This window comes from Hakea prostrata, chromosome 10 (genome assembly GCF_041222555.1).
Source record: "Hakea prostrata isolate BN-2017 chromosome 10, UWA_Hpros_2, whole genome shotgun sequence".
Classification (NCBI taxonomy): domain Eukaryota; kingdom Viridiplantae; phylum Streptophyta; class Magnoliopsida; order Proteales; family Proteaceae; genus Hakea; species Hakea prostrata.
The window spans coordinates 4,935,217-4,949,946 of NC_142609.1; the positions used below are offsets into that span (position 1 = coordinate 4,935,217).

General features: G+C 35.9%; 1 pseudogene; it reads right to left on the bottom strand.

Annotated features, from left to right (window-relative positions):
* Nucleotides 1-2,825: 2,825 nt before the first annotated feature.
* On the bottom strand, nucleotides 2,826-14,730 carry LOC149001640 (disease resistance protein Roq1-like; annotated as a pseudogene).

The window sequence follows — 14,730 nt, forward strand, 5'->3', positions numbered from 1 at the left end:
ATCTCAACACAGGAAGCAAATCTCTATAGTTATTGATCTCCTCCTAGGGTTTCTCCTTGAACCAAATCTCAACGATGAACAGAAAAGCAAACTGAAACCTAAGCCGAAACCACAATTGGGTTTTCTCCCTCTTTTGTTTTTAGGAATAATTGACTATTATCAATCTATATTCCGACCTTTTCCGATAGGATTCCGGCCAAATTTAACCTAAGAAACAAAACCAAATCGCTCAATCAAAATTTCTACCTAGTACCAATATGATGGAGCAGTTCAGGTGAATAAAGAAATGAAGAAAAAAAGAAAAAGAAAAAAAAAAGAAATCTAGAACAGAGAAACGCATGAGCATTACTAACAATAGAACTCGTGAAGAAACAAAACAGAAAAAGAGAGAATGAAATAAAGAAGAAACACCAAATAATTAAGGTCATTGGGAAACAAGGATTCAAGCCAAGATTAGCTATGTTTTCTTGAACGGTGGTAAAGGAAAGCCACCATCCATTTTGGCATGGAAGCTGCCATTCTGTGGGAGGTAGGGAGGTGAGGGCAGTGGTCACCGGTAGGGGGAGGGTTGGTGTGGTTTTTAACAGTGGTGGTCCGGTGAGGTGTAGGTAGAAGATGGGTGAGAGCAATGTGAACATTTCATTCCTAACCTAACAAAATCTTGGATGGAAAGTGATGAGTGTGGAACTTGTAATTTTGAGAGTGTGCAATTTGTAATTTATGGTACTAAAGCGTGCAACCTAGAATTTTAGCCTCACTAAAGTATGCAATCTGTAATTTACTCTATTTGTTATTATTCTTTAAAAAGTTGAATTACAAAGGCACTCCTACTGTTAAAGATTGAAATTAAATCATAATTTAGACAAATATATGAAATGCCAATCCTACCCCTTCTATTCAAATACTTCTTCCGCTTCACTTATTGTATTTTCTCTTCTCTCTCAACTTATGCAGCACTTGCCTCACCACCACCACCACCACATACTTATTATGTTGAAGCCATTGCTGTCTAAGCAAAGGAACAAGAGTTGAGAGACGTAAGAATAATAAAAGACAAGGGTAAAATCGATATTCTAAAAAATACTTCAATAAAGAATAATAAAATTGGTATTTCACATATTTGTCTGGTGATGAAATCATCATTTGCCTCTTTTTTTTTTCTTTTTGGTAAACCAAATCATCATTTACCTTCAATCCTTATGTAGGGGTGCATTTGTAATTGATATCTATTCAGATGTAAGTTGAAAACCCATAGGGGATGTATGTAAGTTGCTCTAAACTTAAACATTAGTTCATAAATAATTTCAAAAATCTAATCAACATTATCAAATATGGAAGCTAAATGTACCCAAGAAGATGCATTAGCCACCTCAGTTCACCATAAATCATTAATTAAATCAGAAAAGTTACAGTTGGATAGGACTAGGTTGGGTAAAACCTAGACCTCAACCATAACCTAGTCTTGATCCAGGGTTTGCACTTATCAACCCTAATCTACCCTCATGTTGAAAAAATTGACTCAAAACAAAATTTACACTCCCAACAGATTTATACGAGGCATGAGTTTCAAGGCACCATTGATAATTAGAAGCATAAACTCTGCCCAAATCTTTTCTTTGGAATTGAAAAGTATATTGGAGGTGCTGGGAATGAACCCGTAATGTTGTTATACAATATTACCCAGAACTGAGAACAGTTTACTACACTCTCATGGCAAACTCAAGGCTTCTTGATGATGATGATTTCTTTTCCCAGATCTTAAGGCAGAAAATGCACCTTTAGTTTATTAATTTCACCAATCTTTACCGAGGACTTTGGCAAAGAACCACAATTTTTATTATAAACATGCAATATCTATATCCACACATTTTTTAATCCTTCACCAAAAAAGAGAATTCTGTAGTTCCCAGAGTTTATCAGGAGGAAAACCATATTGCAACATCTTCCGTGGGGCTTGGTATCTCTGACTAGATTAAAAAAAAGAAAAAAAAAACCTAGAGCTTTAAGACCTCCAATATGCCTTGCGATGTCTCTTGATTGATCAAGGTATCCCTCCGTGGGTTGGGTCACTTCCATTCAGTTCATCGCAATGATATTTTACATCCACACCAGGATGTTCTAACGTGGACCGATATTTTGTTGTAACCATAATTCTGCTTCGCCAGCCACCTTGTTCACGTAACCTCAGTAATGTATCTAATTCCAAGGTATCACCCACATCATCAACGACAACAAAAGCATTCCCACGAAGTGTTTCACAGATCAAATCCAGTATTAGCTTTCCATAGACCACTCTTCTCCTCCTTTTCAACATATCCTCTAAAGGTTGACCTTCGCTATAGAAAACTCTGAATCGAGAGGTACCTTGAACAGTTCTAAGAAAAACACATTCTCTAAAGCGATGTGCAATTTTGTCATAGACCAACTCGACAATAGCTGCGTTCTCAATCTTGTTCTGCCCCGAGATTCCCACGATCTTTACATCTCTAGATGTAACATTCGTCAATTTCAAGATTTTATCCACATGAGATTGTATTCTTACCAATTGCTCGGTCCTTTCTAAAGAGGAAACCCTTGCGGTAACTATCTCTGCCCATTCCAATTGCTTTTCATAGCTGTCAAATTCAAATAAAAAAGAAATACGTGGCTTAGAGAGCAAATTGTCACCAAAAAAAAAAAAGGAGAGAGAAAAAGAAAAAAAAAGAAGGCGAACCACTCTTGCTGACGACAATCGGAAAACCTTTCAGGTAACTTAGTCCTGTCGAATTGAAACCGAGAAGAAGCAACTGGTTTAGAGAGCAAATAAATAAAGACAAAAAAAAAAAAGAAGAACCAGAAAGTGCAACTAACCCTTCTTCCATTAAATCGCACCAACTTAGATCCAACGTCTCTAATGATTTCACTTTATCAAGCCCTTGAATCTCTTTTAGAATTACGCATCTAGCAGTAGAAAGATGCTTCAAGTTACTCAGTTTGGAGATATCCGGTAATCTTTCCATGGATTTGCAGTCCAAGATTTCCAATTCCCTGAGTTCTTCCAGGTTGGACAGCTCGGCTATTTGTGTTAATGATGGGCACGCCACTATTTGCAACCACCTTAAGGAATTCAATCCCTCAAAACTCTCAATCTCAAATAACGTCTCGCAGCCTTCGATGTGTAATTCCCTTAGCTTTGAGCACCCCATGAATCTTATTTCTTCCAGTCTAACGCAGCCTTCGATGTGTAATTTCCTTAGCTTTGAGCACCCCATGAATCTTAATTCTTCCTGCTTTGGTAGACGTACTTTCCCAATATTTGTTAATGATGCACAGTTCTTCATTGTCAAGAGTTGTAGAGAATCCAACCCATCAAGGCCTACAATCTTTTCTAAGCTCTTGCAATTATCAAGACTTAATTTCTCTAGATTTCTCAAGCTGGACAAATCCAGCAACTCCACCAGATTTTCACAATCATCAAGGTACAGCACCTCTAATTTTGTCATGTTTGAAAGTGTTGGGAGTGATTTCAGAGAGCTGCATCTCAGAAGGTTAAGATATTTCAGACTAGAAGGAAGTACCTGGAGTGATTCTAGTCCACCACAGAACTGCAAGTTGAGTGTTTGAAGTGACGAAAGTCCAGAAACTTGAAGGCTACGAAAATTGTTTCCACCTAGCATCAGGGTTTTCAGAGAAGATGGCCACTGAACCATTCCATCCTCTCTTTCCCTTTTTTTCGGCATGTAACAATAGCTGGCATCCAAAGTCTCTAGGTTTTCAAGAAGACCTATGTAATCAGGTAAACCAACAAGACCTTCACATAAGTGTAAGTTGAGGTTTTTGAGAGAATTCAATCCCAATATGCCAGGTGGGAGTTCCCTTAGTTTGTTGCATCCCCTTAGATTCAGTGTGACTAGCTTCTCAAGATAACTGATGGATCCGTCAATCTCAACTAAACCTCTACAGCTTTCAAGAATCAAGACCTCCAAACGAGGATTTTCTAGTTCAGGAGTCCGTAATAAATGTTGACACCCTGCCAGATTCAAAACCTTCAGATTTTTCTGCCACCTGGATGAAGGAAAGAGATGATGAATTATCAGCCCCAAAAAAAATAATTTAAAACCATGTAATTTATGATATATTAAATCAATCAAAAGAGACAAAAAGTTCCTCTTGAGACCTTGATGTAGTTCCAACCCTTCCATTCATTAGTAACAAGACTATCTGACAGATCAAGAACAACAAGCTTCACTGGATTAAAGTTCCGTAGTTCAAATCGCAGAGGGCATCCTTTCCATCTAAACCATCTCAGTTCTGAAAAAGGAAGATCGAAGTTTGGATCAAATTGTGCATAATCAACTTGGAGTAATCTGAGTTTAGTCAGTTTGGCAAATCCTTCTCTCGTCAAACAGCGTTGGCGACTTGAACTGCCTCCAAAGTCAATACACAGTCCTTCAACTTCATTTGTTCCCTGAAAACAACAACTCCAGGTAAGTAGAAGTAATTTTAAATTTATTACTTAAAACTTGCTAATGTACACCATGTTTTGGAGAATAAATGTGCTTTAAATTTAAAGACCACTTGTTGAATATTAGATCTGGTGAGCCAACATATAGAAGACCCCTTCCGTTTAAACAAGTACTGGAGCCTAGATAACTTTGGACCCAACAATTTCTACCAAGAGCAGCCGCCAACCACAATGGCATTTATATTTACAATAAGAAAAATAAATATATGATTTGCTTAAGCTTAAATGCATCATCAATGATTGGAAGCATAAAATGAAATTTACTGACCACTTACTAAGAACCTACCCATTCATTATCCAATACATCCAAGGCTTCCTTGTGAGACCACAACCTACTGCGCTTTCCTGGAGCCCTTTGGTTTTCTCGCCGGATGATTTCTTTCCCCAGATCTCTAAGCAAATCATGCATCTTTAATTCATTATTTAGACCAATCTTTACCAAAGACTTCTGGCAAAGAATACGAATTCCACTTTCAGGGTAAAAATTATATTGTTGCCAGATGAAGCATGCTATATTTTTATCCATTTCACTGAAAAAGCATGCAATGTCAAGAAACATCTCTTTTTGTGTATCCGTCAAGCCATCAAAACTTATTTTCAACTTTTCAAGAATTTCATCATTAACAACGCCATCTTGCAACATCTTCAATCTTTCTTGCCATATTGGTTTATCTTCATTAAATAAAGATGAACCTATAACCTCAAGAGCCAAGGGAAGCCCTCTAATATTCTTTACAATGGCTATTGTGAGATCCCGATATTCGTCCGGAGGTTGATCCACTTTGAAGGCATGCTTGGAGAATAGTTGAAGAGATTGATTTTCATCCATTTCCTTGGGCTCATATATTTCATCCACTACTTGATTAGCCCAGACATGCCCATCTCGTGTAGTGATTATAATTCTACTTCCCTCACCGAACCAATCACGCTTCTTCATTAATGCATCTAATTGATCTTTTTTATCCACATCATCAAGAACAATAAGAACTTTCTTCCTATAAAATCTCTGTCTTATCAAATTAATTCCGTCTTTTATATTGGTGATGTTGGGGCTCACTCCTTTCAAGATATTAGAGACAAGTTGATTTTGCAAATCAACAACATTCGTCCCCCGAATATTTGCAAGAAAACTACATCCATCAAAGTGATGTGAGATTTGATTGTATACAACCTCGGCGATGGTTGTCTTACCAATCCCACCTAGCCCACGGATTCCCACAATCTTTCTGTCTTTTACGCTGAGATGTTTAACAACTTCACCATCTTTCTGACATGAGATTGGATTCCAATCAGGTTGTCGGAAACAATTTGGGAGTCTTTTCTTGATTTACTACAAACTTCTTTCACAACATCCTGCACTAATGTCGCTTCATGCCTGCCAATTGAAATCAAGAATTAATCTAGAGAGGACAAAAAATAACAAAAATGGGACACCACAGAAACATATTTGGACAAGACAATATATCAATAATTTGAACTGAAGCAGATGAGAGAATTTAAATTATACAGTTTGTGTTCACCTATTCATTCTGAACGGGATTAACAAATATGCTGGGTGCCAAAAAATTTGGCTTACTAATTAAATAAGAAACATATCAAATAAATAAATGAGGGAGGGTGAAGATATTTATTCAAAAACCGTGGGGGGGGGCAATGAAAAAGCGAGATCTCACTTTTATATAGCCCTAAACACATGTTCACTTTTAATAATTAACTGCACGAATACCACTTCATGCCTGTCCAATTCAAATCAAGAAGTAATCTAGAGAATCCAAAAAATAATAAAAAAGGAGAACCACATAAACAAACTTGGACAAGATCAATATCAATAATTTTAACTTTAAGTAGATGAGAGAAATTATACAACTTTGTGTTTCCCTATTCATTCTCAAAAATTAGCAAATACGCAGGTGCCAAAAAATTTCGCTTACTAATTAAATAAGAAGGGCAAATTATATATAGACCCTCTGTGTTTGTAATCAATTACATCTACAACCCCTGAAATAAATCAACAGATGCCCCCTATTGTTAAAAATTGAAAGCCATAAATGGGCAACTCCAGTGAAACAGTAAAGGGGCATTTGTAATTGATTTTTTTAGGGGTAGTAGATGTAAATGATTGCAAACATAAGGGGTCTATATGTAATTTGCTCAAAATAAAAAACATATCAGGTAAGTAAATTAGGGTGGGTTCATTTAGAAAAAGAAAAGGGGGGGGGGGGGTTGAAGACAAAAAGTGAGATCTCACTTTAATATGGCCCTAAACACATGTTCTTACAAGTGAATGGTTTTCTAAAATTGTAGGCAAAAATCTTATAACTTTGACAGTGGAATTGGAAATCTATATCTAGTAAATTGTCAGGAATGTCTAGATTCATCTACTTGCAGCAGCATATAAAGGAAAATGTTTCTTGCACCTTCATATTAGGAATTCTTACTTGCAATAAACATTTTAGCTTCGCAGATTGATTATTTGGAATGTGAAATGGTTTTTTTTTTTTTTTTCTTTTTTGGTTGGGGGGAGATTGGGGTGGGGGTTGGGAGGGGATGTATAAATTATCATCACCAAAAATCCCGGAGGTGAAGAGAGAAGTACATCGGGGGGAAGAGAAGGGGTGTGGGGGGGGGGGGGTTCAGCCTTCAAGAGGAAGTCCAAAAGGTCCAACCTAAACCCCAAGTAACAACAATGCGCCAGTTCCTTGGTGTATCATTAGGAGGGAGACGGGTGATTGAAGCCTATAGGTCATCAAAATAAATAGCTTTCAAACTCAAGTCCAAAGATCTAAAATTGGACGTCCATCTCTTGAGGTTTCGCTCCTACCATGGATGATGAATGGTGGCACCATAAACAACTTACCAGCAAGGTCACAAATAGAGAAGCTAGAGAAGGGTCTCAGGATCCAAGTCCAAGAACCCAAAAGAACATCTAAAGTGGGGTCAAATTGAGAACAATGCTCTCCCCAAAGAGAACGGGAAAAGGGGCAATGAAAAAAGATGGCCCAAGTCTTCCAAGCCATTCCAACAGACAATGCAATTGCAGGTGGCAGGGATATGTTGGTGAATGAAAAAAGACGGGTAGGAAAACAAAAGTTAAGGGGTCTCCAAAGAGTAAGGGAGTGACAGGGAATGTGACCTTTGAACCAAACCAAGGGCAACCAAGGAATAAGCTAGGAATGGGTGCAGGTGAGGTTTTACGTTGAGAATGTAGTGAAGGAACCTGAGGAGGACGTTAGCCAAATGGTTCTATCCTGGGGGAGTGACTCAAAGGGGGAATCAAAAGGGGGGGGGGGTATTATGAGGCATTAATGATGAAGGAAGAGAGGAAGCGTCATTTAGGATATGGGAATCATTGACAATGCAAGGCCAAGAAGGTGACTGTTGGATGGCAATATGAGTATCACAATCTAAATTCCATCAATATGAGTATCACAATCTCAATTTTCAAGAATAGAATAATAAAATATACAACCAGTAGAAGTTCTATATAAGTCATTAAATCATAAGTTCATAAGATAAGCAGAGAATGATTGATCTTCCTTCGATGTTGTAGATGTGCTAAGAGTAGTTGCAAGTGAAAATCCAGCCGAAATCCACAAAAAAAAAAAGCAAAAATTGAGAGTTCCAACGAGATCCAAGGCGAGATATGGCGAGATATAGCAAGATATCCCAACTCTCTGCTATCGACCTCCATCTCGTCTCGCCTATGTAAAAAAATGAGATATCTCGTGAAATCTCCCACCATGCCTATGATTATAAGCAAAACTCCTAGAATCGCAGGCTTGTCTCTATTTATAGATTTTGAGTGTCATAATATAACTTGAGAGACAAGAAACTTGTCCTTTGAAAAAGAAAATAAAAAGTACAACTTATGGATAGAATCTTCTCATCTTTTTAACTCCTAAAAATCTGTCCAAAAAAGGAAGTATAGAAGAGGAGAGTTCAGAAATAAAAACTAACAAAAAAATAGAAATTATGCTCCTAAACCTTGTGCACCAAGACTCCTAAACCAAAATTAGCAACTAATTTAACACCCCAAAATAGAAACTACTGTAGCATGTGCTCCAAGGCTTGCACGCCAAGGCAATAGCCTTGGAGCTCAAGCACTAACTCTGCCCAACTCTCAACAGTCCCCCCCAAGCTGGACCATACAAGTCTCTCATGCCCAGCTTGCAACTGATAGACTAAAAACTAGGTCTAAAGAGAGCCTTAGTGAACAAGTTAGCTTGACGAAGGGTAAGGGGGTGGTGCTTACTTGGACTTGCGGATGAACTAGAAGAAGCTGCTTTACAAGTTCAAGACTATAGCCTCCATAGAGATGTCACTCGAGTTATAGAGTCTATGAAGTGGAATTGAATTAGATGAACCCAAAATTTTCAAAATAAAAAATCAAGAAGCTAACCTGCCATTTCTACCTCCCACCTCAGCATAAGGTTGTGAATGGATAATCCGCTTTGGAATCTACATTCGTATAAGTCTAGGGGCATCCATATCTTTCCAATTACCAATAGGATATGGATATGACAAAACCCTTTTTCCACCAACTAATTATCCAATTAAGTTAATTTGTTGGATTTGTTTTCTTATTTATATAATTTTTTTAAACTTAAGCTATGTGAATTTTTTTTCTAGATTTTCTATCAAAATAAATACAAAGGAAGATCAATAGTGAAAAGTGTAAGAAATCAGAGACTAAGAAGAGCAGAAGAAAACAAAGTTGCTAAATTCTCAAATTTAAAACCTAACCTTCACTAATAAAATGGTAGTCACCGGTAGTCAAAAGCTAGTATTTCAATATGCATTCATACCCATTTTGGAGAATTAGTATAAAAAATACCATCCCAATCTGACTGAGTCTGTTCAAAAAGCGGTAAGACATCATCCGAATCCCTCCATATATAACGGATGTGGATATGGTGGATATGGTATTGCCACTATTTGATCCATTTACATCGATACCTCACCATCTGGAACTCAGCAATATTAGATAGATGGAGTCAAAAGCTTTTGGGTTGGATCTTTTCTTTTTCTGTTTTTTTCTAAAAGATAAACATTGGAGTTTGCTTGATGAGGTTTTACAAGTGAAGATAGTGGGGAAGGAAGGGGAATCAATCCGACTTTGTAGTACTAAGAACTAAGAAGCATGGATTGAGGTTTCGGTTTAGAGGTCGGTTTCAACTTGGCCAAAAACCCAAATCTCCAAGTTTCAATCAAAATTTCAGTCGAAGCTTGGTACTTCTTTTTTAAATTTTAACCCTAGGTTTCAGCGCTTATATGGCCTCCATTTCATCTGATTTATTGCCTCCTACCTATATAAAGCATAATAAACACAATGAAACTAGTATTGCAAAAAAAACCACTGAAAAGTTATCATTCAATTATACTAAAAAAGTGATTGGTTTTGACATGTACAAATTATAGTCCATACAAGCATAGAGTCATCCATAAAACAAAATTCCATCAAAACTTGGAAATTTCCCATTTTGGAAAATGCAAAACGAAACTCATGAGGACCGAAAAAAGTCCTCAATTTTGATCGAAACTGTCGAAATTTCGTCGAAACTTGTTGAAACCTCAAAACCTGTCGAAACTTGGTTCAACCCAGTTGGACTAGCTGGTTCATGAGGAAAAAAATTCCCAAATTTCATGGGAAACTTGGGAAATTTCATGGGAAACTTAGGAAATTTTGTGGAAACTTGAAAATTTTCGTGGAAACATGGAAAATTTCGTGGAAACTTGAGAAATTCGTGGAAACCTGGGAAAAATTTTGTGGAAACTTGGGATTTTCCTGTAAATTTTGTAGCTTTCCCAAATTTTCAATTTTTTTGTTTATTTCATGTTTCCCCAAATACCACGACAAATACCCCCTCCATCAGGACTTCCCTATCCAAAGTGCGTATTCCCTCAGGTTGGTTATCTTAAGCATATTGATGATTAGACTCATAAAGTTATAGTTGTCGATTAACTTGACAACCATAGGCATAAAATGTCATGGGATGTCTATGTTTGTTGGTTGGAGGAGAGGATGTTACAGGCATAGTATTACTCAGCTCACAAGATGAATCCACTCTTGGCACTCCTCTTAACACTAAATTGTATTTTCCTTTTATTGTCAACTATTTTGAAGTTAAAAATTATATATTGAATGTTATGCGCATAAGTAGTTAAGTTTATAATGTACTTTTTGGACAACTCTACATTGATGTTAGGTACATTAAATGACATATCTACATTGATTTTTTTTTATCAAAATACAACAAATGTATACTTTATACTTTAATTAGCTTAAATACAGGATCCCACCCCAAAATACTCTCTAAAACCTGTCGAAACTTGTACAGAAAAGTCCTCAGTTTCCTCGAAATTTTCCAAGTTTCCACCTAAGTTTCCCATTTTCACCTTGTCGAAACTTGAGTTTCCCTCGAATTTTTTACCACTCAGCATAATGAATTGTTTAATAAAATGGTTACACATACAACAAGTCAACAAAATACAACAACCAACTAGATCAAGCGATGGTGTCTCACATATATTAAGTTCAAGTCCATACATCATGTATACAGAGAATTTTTGCAAAATAAAAATTTAGAAGATAATTTTAAAATCATCAAATAAAAAAAAAATAGCAATAATAATAATAATAAATAAATAAAAGGTTCAACAATACAATCATTAAATCATAGTCCTAGACTAAACATATATTCATTTCAAAGCAATACAAAATCATTTAAGGCGTAAACCAAAAAAAAAGTTTAGAATTGTTGGGTACGGCTCATGCTTCACATTCTATTGCCGATAGACACGGGAGTTTCCTTTGTAGTTTGGCTTGGGCCCATGAATAACTCTTGTGGTTTAGGAGATTTAAAAGCAAAAGATGAACAAAAAAGGTGTTTGAAACTAAAGGAGATGTTGAAATTATGTGAAAATGAGACAAAAATCAACAAAAATCAAGGAAAAACAAGTTCAAGTGTCAAAACCTAGCTAGGAAATAGAGGAGGAAATGGTCGAAACTTGCAATATTTTGCAAGTTTAAACCGAAAGCAGTGAATTTTATAAAAGAAATAGATTGAAATTAGTTGAATAGTTTCAATCGAAACATTGTACCGAACGAAATCTGCCCAGTTTCATCTCAATTTCAAAAAATGCAGGCATTTTGATCAAAATTTATTCCATACTAAGAAGGAAGCAATAGAAGTGTGGAAAGAAACCATATTATTATTGCTTAGGCTTGTAGCAATTGTTGTTTCATTCATGGTACTCTTCATTTTGTGTCCTTCTAATCCAAATTCAATTATGATGATGCATACAATGCTATTATTGGGAATGTTATGCTTTTCTTATATACCTCATTTGATATTAGGTGTAAAGTACTCCACATCCTGTGAGCAACTCTTGGGTTTAGAACCCTAGATTTTTGACATGCTAAAGAATTTTGTTAGAATGAACACCGAAGAAACTAAAAATAAGAAGTAATTACATATCCAAAGGAATATCCAAATATCAAATAATGTGACCTAAAAAAAAAAGCCTTCTAAGGGTATTTGGAGTCAATACACTGTTAAGAATGAAAAATCAAATACTCTAAACATTCATGGATGACTCCTAAGGTCGAATTAAAATAATTTTCATAGTTAAGTCATTTAAATTTGATGTTTGATACAAGGGATAATTACTATTGCCCCATTGTACTATAGCTTAATCACTACTTTATCCCCTATATTTTTTTAAATTACTAATTCAACCTTCAACTTTGCCAGTAATTACTATTGCCCCCTAATGTTGAACTCCGTTAGTCAAATGATGACATGGCATCCTTTATTTATTTAAAAAAAAATCCCAATTTAACCCTAAGGTTATATATTACTTTTACATTTTATATTAAATTACATTAATATCCTTAGTAATTAGGGAAAACTTAAACCTAATTAAACAATCTTCTTTCTAGTCAAAAAAATAGAAAGAAAAGGAAAAGGAAATTCATTTTCAAATTTATATATGTACTTCAATTTGGTAATAAAAAAAAATGGTAATTCCAATTTTTTTGGTGTTATTTTTAATTTTGTTATTTACTTTCCAATTTAATGTTATCAATTTTAAGAAGTTTCTACTTTCAATAGATTATTATTTATTTATTGTCCAATTTGACATTAACAATTTTAAGAAGTTCCTACTACCAATAAGGTGTTTTTTTTTCAATCCAAAATGATAAAAATGCACGTGTACAATTATTTCATATAATTTTTTTTTAAATGAGGATAATATTATCTTTGGCCTTCTAAATTATAAAAGGACAAAATAGATATTAAACATTCAACCTTAACGGTCGCTTAACACTGTTAGAACGAACTAAGGGGGGCAACAGTAAATCATAAAGAGTAAGGTTCTTTTAGTAATAAAGCTATAAAGCTATAATATAGGGCGACAATAGTAATTATCCCTTGATACAATGATATTGTTTTCTCATCCTCTTTTCCATAATTCCATGAACATAGCATGTTGTTCAAATAAAAAACTTTCCTTCATTCATAGGTGAATAATGCCCCTTTCTTGTTATTATTTTTCTTTTAAGTTTCCCTTCTTTTTGGAAACTACAAGTTTAAAACACCATCCATTTGCCATTTCATGTAGGGGTGTCAACGGGTTGGATTCAGTTTGGCCAACCATGAAACCTAACCCTAACATGGAGACTACAATTGAAACCCAAGCCTTACCCAACCCTATTAGGATTTGAAAATCCCCAACCCTAATCCAACCCTGTCAGGATTTCTCTAAGCCTAGATTGCCTTGATTTATCCTGATAGGATCAGATAGGGTCAGGTTGGCCCTGATTAACCTTGATAGGGTCGCCTTGATTTACCCTAATTTTTATCACTTCTTATGCGAAGTGTTAATTAAATAATTTAACCCACTAACTAATTCTCTTATTTATAAACAATGGGTTTGAATATGATTAATCATTATACATTGTAAATAAACCCATTACTTACAAACAAAGGCATGGTTAGTCTAAATTAGCAACCACCTCTACTTATATTGCAAAAGAAAACTTTTTCTGAGCCAAAATAATACTTAATAACATGAAACTTGCAGAAACAATCCATGACCAGGTTCATTTCAAAAAATTTCAGATCAACCCAAAATATCAAAAGCTATGTCACACATTTAAAGTTATCAAAAGCACTGAAGATGAATTGTTGCTAACACCTTGAGAAAATGTAATAGAAAAAGGCAGAAAAAAAAATGAACATACAATATTGTTGATGTGTCACGTGGAATTCATGGAATATATTTAGATTTTTAGGGTTAGTGGAATATTCATTTATTTAAACTAATTTAAATATAATTTTAATTGAAGTAAACCAACATAGAATTTGGTTGGGCTGGACTGGGCTGGCCTAAGGGCTATACCCGACCGGTCCCAATCAAGGCTGATTATTTGTAATGCCAGCCCACCCTTCGGGTTGAAAAAGTTGGGCAGCTTTGGGCTGTTTTGGGCCAACAAGATTTCATTGACACTCCTAATTTTATATCATTTTTCGCTCATTTTATTAGATCCTCAGTTTTTCTTTTTCCTTTTTCTCCCTTCTAATTTAATGTTCAACATTTTAGTTAACTAGTAAAACACTGAAAATTTGACCAAGCAGTACCAGTTCTGAGGTCTAAGCTTAAATAATAATAATGATAAATACAGGAAATGGGATAGCTGAACTTACCCGTTAGCTACGTTCTTCAAATCCCATCCCTTTATTTTCCCAACCTCTCGCAATGCCTCTCTCCACCGATCTACGGTCGTCTGATGAAAATTTTCGCTGTGTTCCCGAAAAGCCTTCGCATAGCTCCCAGTTTGGTTGCCGACGGTCGAGGGATCAACATCGTAAGAAGATGGGAAGGATAGTTTGATTCATGTTTTTCCTGCATTCAACCATCTTGACCAGCTCAATCAGGCACCATTTACTTGATGCATAAGTCTTGGAGAAGATGGGGATCGATATTCTCGATTCCTCGATCGCAGATAGTAGCTCTTGCCCGATCTGCTCCCCAGTGTGTAGTCGTTCATTGTCGATGAAAGTGTAAATTCCAGCACCCTCCAACGCATTATAGAGATGCCCGGTAAAAGTGTTGCGAGTGTCTGGGCCTCTGAAGCTCAGGAACACCTCATAAGTCGAACCAGTTGAGGGCTTAGAAGTTTCTGCCATCAAGACGTCTCCACCTCCAAAGTCCAAACACGA